This window comes from Mustela erminea, chromosome 10 (genome assembly GCF_009829155.1).
Source record: "Mustela erminea isolate mMusErm1 chromosome 10, mMusErm1.Pri, whole genome shotgun sequence".
In the NCBI taxonomy this organism is placed as follows: Eukaryota; Metazoa; Chordata; class Mammalia; order Carnivora; family Mustelidae; genus Mustela; species Mustela erminea.
In genome coordinates this window covers 21,903,345-21,919,147 of record NC_045623.1, presented here as the reverse complement: position 1 = coordinate 21,919,147, position 15,803 = coordinate 21,903,345, and positions in this window count along the sequence as shown.

The following is a 15,803-nucleotide window of genomic DNA, read 5'->3' as shown; positions in this document are numbered from 1 at the left end:
ACCAAAAAGAAAAATGGGAACTGGTTCATTCAAGATTCATTGTGGTTTTAGTAAGCACAACCTCTTGAAATACCTTCAAAGCATGAGTTGGTTTTATACCTGCTGTGGTACTCTGCCACTTTGGTGACACAGCTTCTCTCTCCCTCTTTCTGATTTTTTAAAATGTATGTTTTCACTCTGTGATCAATTTGATGACCATGGGTCTCTATTTTGAACTCCCAATGAGTAACCACCATATTTTTTACTTGATCACTGATTTGGAATCTTATATTCTCATATACTAGTGTATAGGCTAGATTCTATTGTGTCATGTCACCTTGCTTGTTCCAAACAACTAAGATCAGGTTTATGATAATGTTCAGAGCACAGCCATATATGCCAACAGAACAATCTGGAGATCTTCCATCAGTAGAGACTTATGATCAGAGCAATTTCAGTTAAAAGAGACAAGAGATAGCAGATATCTCATGTAGAGAGAGGAACATTTAATCACATTTACATGTTTGAAAATGACGTTTCTATACATCAGCTATTGCTTAAATGCATGTAGCTGCTCAAATACACATACACAAGTGTGCAGGCACACATGTACACACATGCATATTAGAACATCCTTGAATAGGCTCTAAAATTTATTCATCACCTTTATCTGTTTTGATTTCATGATAAGATACCTATAGGGAATTGTTAATGAGTATTGAAGGAAAATAATCTGCATTACTGAATGGAAATTAGCAGAAGATTTTAATGAGAATAAAGCAGTTATTAACAATGACATATCCTCAGAGGGGAGTTAGATACATTGCCAAGATAAAAGATTCCAGTTTGAACCTGAGGAAAATTTAGTTTTAAGCACCAGTTTTAACAAAGATGAGCAGTATGTAGACCAATGACATAGAAGATTACTATTACAGAGAAATTTTTAAACCTTGAAAGTAATTATCTAAAGCACATTTGTCCATTAGGTGATCTTATTTAGGAAGTTTACAAAACCAACTTTTAGGAAAACCATTTTTGTGTAGTTAATCAATGCAATCACAGCAAATAAAAATAAAATTTTGTACTGATGTGGAAATAGAGTTTATAAAGTTCCTTTATTTGATCTTCATGCAAATACTGAAAGGAGGGCAAGGCACGGGGTCTCTGTGTTTTCATTTTTAAACCCACTGATATTGGCAATAAATAAGAAAATGTTCAATGTTTAGTCTCTTGATGATAAGTAAAGGAGTCTTAGGGAAGGAGAAAGAACTCAACAAAGCCACTGACTGGGGAGGCAAGAAATAAACCTTATGTTTTCAAACGTGTGCTTTTGACTATTTTGAAGACCAATAGGCTATGGTTAGAATTCGTAATGGATTTTAAAGTGCAATATTAGAGCAGAGTTTAAGAAAATTTTGCATTGCAGTACTAGAAAGCCAGATATGCTTTACACAAATCTTTTATAGATATGACATCTGAATTTACCTAAATGACATGTTTCAATTCAAACTGCCTATAAGAAGTAAAATGTCAGCCATGTGGGAATTAAACGACAGATACAGACACTAGCTACATTTATTCAATGGTCAAAATTCCATTTCATTTCACATGAGCCTCCAATTATGTAAGTAGATGTATAGTGGAAAAAGTTTTTTTAATATGAGAAGGCACAGGGTATAAAAGCAGTGTGGGTTGAAAAATTAACCTTCTTTGGGCACCTGGGTGGTTCAGTCAGTTAAGCATCTGACTTTGGTTCAGATTGTGATCTTGGGGTCCTAGGATCAGCCAGCACTAGGCTCCTCACTCAATGGGGAATCTGCTTGTCCTACTGCCCCTCCCCCTGCTCATACTCTCTCTCTCTCAGATAAATAAATAAATAAGATCTTTAATAACAACAAAAAAAACTAACCATCCTCAAGTAAAATAAACATTAAAAATATGATCACAGAAGATAATATTTCTAAAGGTAAAACATGCATTTTCAATAAAAATGAAAGAATAGTTTGTTTACATTTTTCACACTCATCTTTATGTTATTAAAAAAAAAAAAAAAAAAAAGGGAAAGAGGATCATATCCAGGGTTAAAAATTGTAGAGAACTCATGAAAAGTCCCCAGGTGGTTTAGGCCCAAATCCTAATCCCAAATGTCAGTGTTTCTTAAAGTATGGCCCAGATACATCCTACACCAAAATCAGTGCAAGCACTTGCTATGATGAATAATACTGGGCTCTGCCATTGATCAATTAATATGGAATCTCTGAAGATGGGATACAGAAATCCGTATTTTTTTTTTTAATGATCCAGGTAATTCTTAAAGACTCTAAATTCGAGACTTATTGACCCCAGGGATTACTACTTTACATGACCCAAATGATGATTTGAACACATTTGCTGTGCTGAGGCCAACCATTTAAAAGAGAAATTCAATGAGACTAAAGAGAATCTTATAATGTCACTTGAACACTTAAGTTTTACCACAAAAGCACTGCTAACTGTCCTGACCAATGTCTTAAGTATACAGCAATGATTTCCTATTACTACCAATTGGGAATTTCTTAGTATTTAATAAGCTAATTTTGGAGAAGCTATTTTTAGAAAAGCCAAGTTCTTCTTTTTAAAGAATAGCTCAAACATATTTTGAACATATTAGATGCATTTTAAAAAAAGATTTGTCTCACTGAATTTATTATTTGTAAGTCTATATCAGAAAAAGTGATTCAGTATTGTTGATTCTCAAAAAGAAACTAAATCACATTTATGTATATTATAAAATAAATGTGAACATAATAGAAAAAACAATTTAGAGAAAATATATCATTTTCTTAATTGTATAAAAATAAAGTAGATGATGGATTTTCAAAAATTGTTATTATTTTTATGTGTTATAAATTAGGAATAAGTATAGCTTTAAGCACTATATCTGGATTTACCAAGTTTTCCATAATGAAAGCATACTGCCTTTAAAATAAAATAAAACACAATGATATTTTTAAAAGATTATTTACAGTTCATTTGTATGCATTAGCAATAAAAGTCCATTTACTTGATTAATTATATGCATTATGTTTCCATTTAATCAATATGTATTGAGATGTACTGACACTCCAAGGGTTTATGATTGGTTCATGGATGGAGTAATGAATAAATACCCATTGTTATAGAGCCTATTGTCTAGTGGGAAATATGGGCAATTAAAACAAGCAATAGTTTAGTCTGCAAGAGGGCTTATGAAAAGTTGTTCAGGAACATAAAACCAAAACTCTGAACCCCGACAGAAGGAATTAGGGAATACTTCTGAGAAGTAGAAGCCACTTAATTGAGAGTCTAAATGTTAGGTGAAAATGGAAATGGAGATATCGGTATGGTACCTTAGGAACCTAAAAGCAATTAAACACAGCTAGCACTTACAGTGACTGTGTATGTCTTTGTATATATAAGAGGAATTTATCATATCTGTGAAAGTAGGGAGGGGTAAGATAAAAGACCAGTAATGTGTCAGAGCCTAGATAATAAAGAAACCTGCAAACTATCTCTTAAATTTAGATTCTATTTTTTAAGTTTTATTTTTAAGTAATTTCTACACCCAGTATGGGTCTCAAACGTACAACCTTGAGATCAAGAGTCACGTGCTTCACCTCCTGGGCTAGCCAAGCACCCTGGAGTCTATTCTAAATAAAATAAGAATCAAGGAACAAGTTTTAATTTAAAAAAAAAATGACATCAGATTTTTGTTTTTAAAGAGTGGTGCAATTCTGCTGTAAAAATTAGCTGGAGGGGACAAGACCAGAATTCATAAGACGCGTCAGGGAATTGTTCGAGTACCCAGATGAGAGGTGCTGGTGGTTGGGAGTAATATAGTAGCAATGAAAATGAAGAATAAGAATGACAATACTAGCTAATTATTTGGATTTGAGGATGAAAGAAAATGATCAGTCGAAATTATGTTTTTATTTCTGCTTTGGAAATGCCAGATGTGAATGTTATTTGCAGAGGTAGAAAACATAGAAGAGTCATTTAGTAGGTGGAGGAGTAAGGAGAGGTGAAAAGTTCAGTTTGGAACTTGTTAAGCTGAGGTGACTGTGAGACATTCACGAAGAAATATCCAGAAGGCATTTGTATGTATGAGTCGGGGTTAGAGCATGGATATGGGAGGCACCATGACATCAAATGGTGATTGAAGTCATGCAAATTGATTTAATCTTCCAGTGAAGTACACAGAAGAGGTGGAGAAGGCGCCAAAGATACAACTCTGAGATGCCCGAAATAAACTCGAAGGGAATTTAAAGGAAACTGAGATAGCAACTACAAAGACAGGAGGTACGATAGACAGGCCTGCTAATGCAGAATAAATTGATTTCAGAAATAAATTATTAAATTGCTAAATACAGCTATAAGTGAGTAAAAGTAAAAAAGCAAAGAATCCATTGGCTTTTGCAACAACAAAGTTATCATTTACCTTAATGAGAACAATTTTATTCATATGATAGAAAGGGAAGCAGATTACCTTGGGTCAAGGAAGCAGTGGAAAGAAAGTGTAAATTACACTTTTGAAAAATACAACCTGAAGAAGAGAACTGTAAAGTATCAAAATATGTGTGTGTGTGTGTGTCATATATATATATATATATATATATATATATATATATATTTTTTTTTTTTTTTTTTTTAAATAGGAGCTTCCCCAGCTATTTGAATGCCTAAGGAATGAACCTAAGCATAAAGGTAGAATTTAAAATATAGAATGACAAAGAATAGGGGCACCTGGGTGGCTCAGTGGGTTAAAGCCTCTGACTTCTGCTCAGGTCATGATCCCAGGGTCCTGGGATGGAGCCCCGCGTTGGACTCTCCGCTTGGCAGAGAGCCTGCTTCCTCCTCTCTCTCTCTGCCTGCCTCTCTGCCTACTTGTGATCTCTGTCTGTCAAATAAATAAAATAAAAATCTTTAAAAAAAAAAAAAAAGAATGACAAATAATAGCTAAATTAGATACTATTTGCCTGAAATGTTGAAATACAATGATTGAAATTAAATTTAGAAAAAGTAATTTCTTTTTACAAAATATATAATGTGAGGTTAAATTCACAGTGGCAGTTTTTACACAAAGGGAGGAAAAAAACCTCCGTGTCAGAGTTAATACTCATGAAATACTAGTTGTATCTATCACAGCGGCCCTGAAAAGATGGGAGAGAATACATACATGATTAATTTAGGGAAATTAATCCCCTCCCCTTCAAATATCTTACCCACCACCCAACAAGCAATACACTTTATTTGCAGACAAATGATTGATCTAGGGAAATAGTAAAGAAAGTATAACAGTTTATATAAGTTTTAAGATCTTTTTCCCCCACTTTTTTCTACATTGTTAACTACATATAATCTTACAGCAAAATATGGGTCCTTAACCTCACTTCATTCCTCTTATCCTGATAAAACCTCTGGCTAAAGTCCCATAGAATTTATCGTACTTTCCTTTAGACTTATTTATACTGTGGTTTTGCCGATAAATAGTGCATTCACCAACCAACAACACAGCAGTCAGTTCTAAATAATTTGTATTTCTTCTTGAATGTAAACAAATGCATATGAAACTTCCAATACGAGGTGAGCAACAGAAGTAACTTGACAAGCCAGTTATTTGTAAAACTCTAATTGTAAATATAAAAACCAAAATTTGATCAACTGTAATCCTTGGAACTTTTAGTCAGTGTATTAATTAGTATGCATATGTGAATACTTGTATCTACTGTCAAGATGTGTTTGATTGTAAAAGGATAAAAACTACAAACATTTGCCATTGTATCGTGAACAAAAATTAGAATGTGACTACTAATATATTTCATTTCCTATAGCAATCAAATTCTACAAGCAGGACTAGACAAAAGAGGAAGTGAGGAAACACCACATTAAACAAACTTCCCCAATCTCTACACAACACGAAAATAAGTAAAAATAATGAACCCTTTTGGGGCTAGGAAATCCTATTTTCCAGAAGTAATCTCGTTTGAAAGCAATGGACACTGTAACACTACCAAAATAGTGCCAAGAAGTTAAATTTCTTCTATGTATTTTTTTTTAAGTTACATAATTTATTTTGTCTTTTCCTATTGCTTTAAATAATATTTCATAAAATGTGTCAAACTGTTTTTTAACTGAAGACAAAAGATCTTTTTGGTAATTCCTTCCTTCTTAATAATATTGTTAGACAGTAAAACAGAAGGGTTATATTTCTATCTTCGGATAGAGCTGATCTTTATTCATGCTAAATAAATTTCTGCTGTGTGTAAAATTTTGGTAAAGCTACTAGAATCTTAGCTTAATGTTGGTAGTTGTCTTTGAGGTTGACTCTTTTGTAAATAAATAGTTAAATAAATAATTAAATAAAAATTGCTTAAAGGAATGAATGAGCTTAATTAACTAATCCTCACAAAAGTAACTATAGCCTTAGCTTTAATTTTATGAATTAAAAAAAAATTAAAAGGGTAAAAAAACTTGAAAAGGCTCCAAGTTAGTACGTGATATTACAGCACAGTTAATCCTCTAACCGAAGTCTTCCGAAATTGACTTGTGAGCTTTGGTCTTATCAAAACAGCATTTTAACTAAGATCACATGATCTACATACATTACGTCATTTAACTCTGGTAATACTCCATGAGGTATGTTTTGTTACCATTTTTTAATATGAGAAAATTAATACTCAGAGATTATACAACTCAGTAAGTGATTGATCTGGGAATCAAACCCAGCTCTATCAAACTCCAAAAACTACAATTTGGAATGTGTCTGAATAATTTGGATATTTTGTTTCAAGTTAAAAAAATCTTGTTGTAGGAGGCAACTATCCTATTTATCTTATATTTTGTTATGTTGATAAATCATATTTTACTATCTGATGTTTACTTCTAATCTGTTAGGTTCAGTTTATGATAAACTATTTTGGGGTTAAAAGCTCTTAAGTTCTAGAGATGTAATTTAGAGAAATATGTTAATTTTTATAACTTAATTCTCTATGATTTCTCATCTTTTTTTAAATGATGAAAATCATATTGAACTAAAAAGAAACCTGAAAAGGGACATTTTGTTGCCAATTGCCATAAGAACGTTGGGACTGACTTCACAGCTGCTAGCTCCTGACCTCTTAAATTTTGATGTTTTCTCAGCTTTATTTTCTCCCAGGAGAAAAAAATACAAGGCAAGAAAGAGACTTCTAAAAGAGAGCCTATCTTAGAGCTTATCGACTGAACAACACCTACATTTGAGCTGAAGTCCAAAAGTTAGGTGAATGCCACATTACTCATTACCCACCCACAACAGTCAAGCCCTTTAGAACCCAACCATAGGAGAGTGGGTCAGTGTGGGAGGGACCTGAAAAGTGACTCATTTTCTACTGTCCCTTTCTCCAAAGGAAGGCCCTAGAATGTGAATATTCCTTTGTCCAAGGGCAATGACTGGAATTTGAAGAGTGTGGTTGGCACCATATTTTACCACACTGGCCACCCTGACTTCTTTAAAGACACAACATTACAATAAAGAGAAAACAACTTTAGAAAGAAAGAAGGAAAAAGAAAGAAAAAAAGAAAAGAAAGACAAACAGCAAATCTGAATAATTGAGCTCACTGATCTTAATGTTGAGCTGTTTAATTTACAGGATTAATGAGATCATTAAAAGAAGAAAAACAATATATTTCAATCTGGGGTGGATAAGGCATAATATATTTTTTCCCTCCCCTTGCTAGCTTGACTTGTAAATTTGATTGTACTTTTGCCTGCAGAGAAGTGTCCTAGGCTTTGTGGATAGGACCTATAAAAAGCTATGGGAAGTATTTGCGCTTTTGAAATGTGCTTGTTGGGTTTCTGGATTTTCAGGGAGAGGTGGAATTTTGGGGATGTCTAAGGGTTTTTTTTAATTTTTTTTTTTATTTTTTTAAAAGATTTTATTTATTTATTTGACAGAGAGAGAGATCACAGTAGAGAGAGGCAGGCATAGAGAGAGAGGAGGAAGCATGCTCCCTGCTTGAGCAGAGAGCCCGATGCGGGGCTTGATCCCAGGACCTTGAGATCATGACCTGAGCTGAAGGCAGAGGCTTTAACCCACTGAGCCACCCATGCACCCCTGTTTAAGGGTTTTGAGTACTGCTTGCTTTCATTCTTTGGCTTAATTTTTTTTCTTTTCTTTTCTTTCTTTTTTTTTTTTTTTCATACAAGTTGCAATTTCTTTTGAGAAGTTAACTTGAATTTTTTTTTTTATTTTCTTAAAGCTAAATCTTAGTAACCTGATACAGGAAGAGTTTGGAAAGTTAATACAGGAAGTAAAAAATCCTCAATAATTCTGTTAATTTAGTACTCTGAAATACCTTCCTAGTATTTGAGTATCTTAGTAGGAGAAATAATATAAAACTGTAAGCTCTTAAAAGTCTCCCGATATAAATATTATTGTTTGAAGACCAAGATGTTAAGTTGGGCATACCTATTTTCCTCTCCCCTCAAAGCCCATTTGAAATGCTAAGAAATTACACTGAAATGAAACTATTAAGGGATTGATTAAATTATTACCCACCCCTGAGTCACTTTTCAGGTCCCTCCCACACTGACCCACTCTCCTAGGGTTGGGCTCTAAAGGGCTTGACTCTTGTGGGTAGGTAATTATTTAACCAATTTCATCTTACTAAATTATTATTTCTCAAAGCATTGTCAGAAACTTGGGAGCACCTCCCTGAAGGAGACTAGAGAAGCATTCAGAGAAGAGAAGAGAAGAGGAGTATTGGATCATACAGATAGGTTACTTAAAAGAAGGACTGGTTGTAGAGCAAATGGGACTACCTATGCCTATTTCATGTGTATCAGTAAGCTAGTTGCAGCATCCGTGTCCAGCACAGCCTTGAGAATTGGTTTCTGAACAAAGAGAGAGATTGTTCTGACTGGTTGGGGAGGGGTAGATTTAAGGAGAATAGGGTTTTGAGGTAATTCTGGATTACCACAAAAAGAGCAGAAAGGATGGAGCAGAAAGGATGGAAAGCTCTAACCATTCCCTCCTTACTTTTACAATAAATGAGAGTCTGAGCCTGTCTGTCCTTTTCCTAACCAAGGCCAGAAAGGAAAGCTTGCCTCTTGGCAAGATCCATGGATTTACAGAGCCCTGAGTTCAGCTTTCTTATTCAGTCTTTGTGTGTGGGTGTGGTTGGGGGTAAATGGAGTATTTATTTGTAATTTACTCAATAAATAAGTATTTACTAAGTGTCTAGAACATACCGGACATTATTCCCTACAGTGGGATTCTTGTAGCAAATAATGCAAAAATCCTGCCCTCATGGACCATCCATTACATTCTAGTAAGGAAATAGGCATTAAACAAATAAACCAAACTGATATACTTTAATTTCATATTGCTAAGTGAGAGAAAGAAAAATAAAGCAGGAGAGGGATCTTATCAATGAAATGGTTTGCAGTGATGGGGAGTGTGGCCAGGAAAGGCCTTTTGAGGAGGTGATATTGAACAGAAACCTTAAAAAAAAAAAAATGAAGGGAAGAGTAGTACAGAGGAAAAACAAGGATAACTATTAGTGCAAAAGCTCTGAAGTGAGAGTGAAATCAGTGTGTGTATACATGGATCAACAAGGCCAGTGTACAAGCAGTCAGTGCCATGCACAACTGCACTAGAAACTCATGAAAACTTCCTATTCTCATCAACATCATCCCTTATGTATGAATTTGAATAATCAACCAAGGCTCAAGAGATCCTTGACAAACCAAAACTGTGAAATAGAAAGATCCAGATGAAAGAACGTCTAAATCCTGATGGATAAAGGGGTTGTAGAAGGGGAAATAGATTCACGAAGTTTTAAATTTTAATTGTAAGGCAAGGATAACCATAAATTAATAATAGGTAATTATTAAAAAGAGATCAAGATGGAGATCTTAGGAATGAAACTGATGTGGGGCCCTGAAAAACAGTCCAGAAAGAATTCTTGAGATATTTTTCAGTGTAAAAAGGTGTGTTTGTTATAGTAGGGGCAGGACCTGTGGGCAAGTGCTGTACATCTGCTGTATGAAGCTGGTGGTTATATGCTTAATGTTCAGGGGAAGAATGTGTAGGGAGTATTAGATCATAAGTGTCTTCCTCGAATTTGTACTTGTAAAACTACTTTTGCAGTATTTCTCTGGTGCTTATCATTCAGTTTTATATTAACTATTGGTGAGATGTACAGGCAGTCATGAGACCTTTTAAGAAGGTAGCAACCCGTAGGTGTTTGGTCCTTATTGGAGGCTATAATATGTCAGCCTTCTGGGCTAAAGGTGAACATTTTTGTGCTTCTAACCCTCATCAAAACTATTACACTACTGCTTTTAACTTTTATAAATATAACCCTACTCTCTATAGAACTATAAATATTCTTTTTTATGAAGTGCAACTAGTGAAATATTCCTAGAAGCTAATCAGAGTGGACTGATCTGAGCCAAAAACATAAAGAGACAGAGTATTCGGCATTGTTTTTCTTCCTGCTGATCTGATAGGTTTTCAGGCACACACCAATCACACACTCATTTAATTAGGACCATGATTAGAAATTAGTTTTTCATATTTAAAAGCCAAAACAAGTTCTTAGTTTTGGTCCAGTGATTCAAATACTGTATATGAAAACAAAAGCAACAGTATCCAAATGTAAGTATTCAGACTCATTTTGGGCATTTGAAATTTTAACAAAGTTATCAGAAAAAAAAATTCGTGGGCACAGGGTGGTTCAGTTGGTTAAGCTCCTGTCTTCAGCTCAGTCTCGGGGTTCTGGGAGGAATTCCAGAACCTCAGGCTCTCTGCTCAGTGGGGAGCATGCTTCTACTTCTCCCTCTCCCCCACTTATGCTCTCTCTCACTTTCTCTCTCTCTCTCAAATAAATAAATAAAATCCTTTTTTAAGAAAAGAAAGAGTGCTCGCTTCGGCAGCACATATAGTAAGAAAAGAAAGAAAAATTCTCGTTTTTATCTGAAGACTAATGACCATTCTAGGGGAGTAGGGAGAGTGACAGAAGGGAAGCACTCAGGGCAAATAAAAAATACTGCTAAAGTTAATATCTTGTATTTAAATTATTCTTGAAGACTATTCCCAGATTTGTCTGCTCATTCATTCTGGAGTGACTTTGCTTTCTTTTACTTTTTTCATGATTAGCCATATTTTACCTCACCTTTGAAAACTATAGCAAATTTTATTTGGATCCAACTCTTTCATGAAGCCCCCTCCTAGACCACCTAGATTCTTTTCCTTAAGCATGTCACAGTCTGTGATTAAGGTTATGAATTTGTCCATTTTTTAATATGTCATGAGATTAGCCCTTATGCATAGGTAGGATAGGCAGGAGCTACTTCTTGGCCATAAAAGGCCACAATGCTGAAATTCTGCCGAAAGCAGTGTGTTCTGTTGGGGGGCCCTCGGACGGCACAGTTGGCTGGACATCCAACTCTTGGTTTCAGGTCAGGTCATGATCTCAGAATAGTGAGATCAAGCCCAGCGTGAGCTCCAGGCTCAGTGAGGAGTCTATTAAATTTTCTCTCTCCCTCTCACTCTGCCCCTCCCTGTGCTTGCTCATCCACATGCACACACACTCTCTCTCTAGAATAAATAAATTTTTAAAAAGAAATGTGTCCTATTGGAATAAACATAATTTCCTCCAGTAAGTTCAATTAAAATGTAAGTACCACCAGATGGTATAATATGTTAAATCTTTCACATCTTGCCTCAGATTGTTTTCCTTAATAACAGTAAAAACAATTAAAGAATACACATAGTTTTAAGGTATGTTTTTAGCCCAAGAATATTTAGCAATGGATAACAGAAAGGAAAAACTTCGAATTAGTATAAAAATAGCAAAAATGGACATATGTATACCTGTGGCAGGTCACCTACCACAAAATTTTCCAAGTGGTGATTTAGTTTCTTACACTGGTCTATAATTTTATCTTCTGTATGTCTTTTGTGCCTAAGAAAACTGCAATTTTTTTAAGGGAAAAACTATTGTAAGCCAGATATTGTTTCCATGACAGTACTTAGATGTATAGGAATTCAGAATAATGGTTATTATTTTTAAAATATTTTGCTCATTTTTACTTTTCTACAATATGACCATTAAATAATGTGAACAATAAGGTATATAATTACTTAAAATCAATATTGCTATAAATTTTATAATACATTGTCTTTACCATGTGCCTTAGTCCACTCAGGCTGCCATGATAAAATGCTACAGACTGGGTGCCTTAAACAACAGAAATTTACTTCTTGTAGATCTGGAGGCTGGAAAGCCAAGATAGTGGTGCTAACCAATCCAGTTCCCAGTGAAAACTCTTTTCCTGGTTTATAGATGGCTGCCTTATTGCTTCCTCACATGCCATTTTCACTCTGTGTGTGTGTGTGCGTGCGTGCATGTGTGTGTGTGTGTGTGAGAGAGAGAGAGAGAGAGAGACAGACACAATCATAGAGTGAATGAGGGAGAGATTTAACTCCCTCTCTGGTGTCCAGTGTCTTTAAACAAAACCCTAATCCTATTGGGCCAGAACCTCACCCTTATGAGTTCATTGAACATTAATTACTTCCATAAAGGTCCTATCTCCAAATATTGTCACTTTGCCAATTAGAATTTTGACACATTATTTTGGAGAGACAAGAAAATGCAGTCCATCACACTATGTAAGTGTTGGATGAGACTTAGGGGATATTAGGATGTTCATTGAATAATGGTTACTAAGCATTGCATCTTAAGGTCTGATAAAAGATACTGTTAAACTTAGTATTTCTTTTTTTAAATATTTATTTATTTGAGGGAGAGAGAGTACATGCATGTGCAAGTGGGGCAATGGGCAGAGGGAGAGAATCTTCAAGCAGACAACCCACTGAGTGTGGAGCTCAGGTTTGATCTCACAACCCATGAGATCACAGGTTGAAACAAAACCAAAAGACAATCACTCAACCTACTGAGCCACACCAGGTGCCCACAAAATGAATATTTCTTATTAAAATTATTAAAATTTAACAGATGTTTGATGTTGCCATGTCTCTTGGTGTCTTTTGCAATTATGGACAAAAGCAGGGAGACTACTTTATGGTTACATCTCTCATAATCATTAGCATTTTAAGCAATATTTTGGAGAATGCAAAGACTACTCATAAAGTAATGGATCCCTAAAGGGATTCTATTCAAAATGTAGGTTCAATAGGATAAGTCTAGTAACTCTTATCTATTTTGGCTAAATATGCAGTCAATTTTTTTGTTTGTTTGTTTTAAGAGAGAGGGAGAGTGAATGGTGTGGTGCGGGCAGAGAGAGAGGGAGAGAGAGAATCTTAGGCAGACTCCATTGCCAGAGAGAGAGAATCTTAGGCAGGCTCCATATCCAGCATGGAAATGACCCCGAGATCATAGCCTGAGCCAAAATCAAGAGTCCAGTGCTTTACCTACTGAGCTGCTCAGGTGCCCCTTTATCCAGTCAATTTTTCTGAATTTTTCTGTAGGGGTGAGAAAGGAGATGTTCTACACCCAAAGAGGGAGGGATTTACAGGACACCCACAACAAGAGCACAGACCATAAATTTCACCAACCTCAAACAAGATCAGAAAATTAAATGAGTTAGTCCCATCTCTTTTCCTAGGCAAGAAATAAGACTAAGTCATTTATTCATCACAGGAACTCTAGAGAGTAATTATAATTATCTTTCCCAAATCAAGATGGGGAAATAGAAATCCAGAGAGATTAATTAACTTGGCCATAGTCATACAGCAAATAATTGATAAAAGATTCCAGCTTATTCAAAAATAATATTGAATTTTCTTATTTCATTTCCATCTTTGTTCCACCTCTCATATGGGACTGTTACTGTAAATCTCTATTTTATGACATTTTTGGTTTAATTAGATCTAGAATTTGACCATGATTGATTATACTTGAAGAAGTCAAAAGCATTTTCAGAAGCAGTATGATAAATAAAATCTTTAAAAAAAAAAAAAAAAAATCAAAGTAATTCTGAAAGAAGAAGCATTTAAGGAATACACAAGAAGGAAAATGTTCCTGGAAGCAAGAAGAGTTTGTGCTATTTAAAGTCCCTCCATCGCACAATTATGATTTAATTATTAAAAAACTAATTAAAGAAGTTTTCTTAGTCTAATGGATACATAACAATATTCCAGATAAAATGCTAGAAAAATAATTCTAGTATACTTAACATTTTCAAAGTTTTCTCTTTTTTTATTTGAAAAGAGGACATAATTTATTTTTATAACAGATCATTTATTCAATATTACTTCTATTCTAACTTTCATTTTTAATTAATTTTATCTATTAGTGATGCTTTCAAAATATTTTGACAAAATTGTTTTGAATGAACTCTTTTTACATGAATGGTAGTGCAAATTCATTAGTTTCATAGACTCCCTGCTGAAATCTCAATGGGATTTTAAAATTTAAGCAAGTTATCTTGTTTTGTTGATGAAAAATATATAATTGAGCTGTTTTTCATGAACTGTATTCAGTGACTATTGAGTTACTTGGTTTCCTCAAATGACATATAAATCTAAATGCTTCTATTTACAATTAATGCCTTAATTAAGCATTGCCAACTGCTGCAGCACTTTACACATGCCCCAATAGGTTAGTATCTTAAATAACTCAATGTTCTTGTGCAAATACAGTTGCTTTTTGCTGCATTTGCTCTCTTTACAGTTCAGACTTGCAAAACTTCAGGTGAAGTCAGGAAGATGAGTTTTCAGAAATATTTGGAGTAAATAATTAGGCCAAACAAAATCCTTTAAAGATAAACTCTTATAGCTACACAAAAGTCTTTTGAGAAATTGGAAAAGATTTGTTTGGAATCAAGGGTAGAAAGTATAACTCTGAGAACAATAACCACATTCACATTTTCCAAGTATTAAATAATGTAATTAAATATCTACTCAAAGAGGAGTAGGGAATGTGAGCTAATTAATGATGGTAAATGGAAATATCTGATCATATTTGGATACAAATTAAGAAATTTGAGCAGAAAGATAAAAAAAACAAAAAGTAAAGTTTAAGTCATATACAATGAAAAGAAATCCTTTACTAATAGAATCAACTTCAAAGTAAAGAAAAATGACTTATCTTCCTATTTCATATATAACGTGAAGTAAAGCTTTTGTAGACATTAATTGGCAGCATGATGTCTGCTCTTTCAGATTAATGGTTGACTTGTGGTGATCAGTGATCCATCATATACATATGTGATATTTGAATTCAAATGTACTTTTTAAACACATGAGTAAGTTGAAGAAAGAAAAAACCAGACTATTATTAAAAAAAAAACTGTTTAAAAAAACTGGTTAATATACAAATACATATTCAAGACACCAGGGCTTAGACCTTCAAACTGAATGTTTTCATCCAGTGACCTTCTTTTTTTAATTTATTCTTGCAGAACCTATGTTCTAACTAGGGCAACAGACACTAAATAATTATGACAAAATGACATAAATGTTTTGATAGAGGTGCCTTTTAGCACAAGGATTTTCATTTAGCTGAGCCTTAAAAGATATAAATATATTTATCAGCCTTGAAAAGATGGGAGTACAGCATTAATAAAAAATACAGAAGTGTGAAAAATGTGGTCTCTTTAGAGAATCACTGGAATTTAAGTTATATTAGGGAAGATCATTTTGTTATTTATACCTTTGCTAAACCACTGCGCAACAAAAATGGAGGGTTTTGATATTGTGAAGCTGACAGGACTTGACAGCACATTTTTCATAGCATCAATGAGACATATCCACTAAATAAATGAACATAATCAGTTTGATTGACTCGTGTGACAAGTA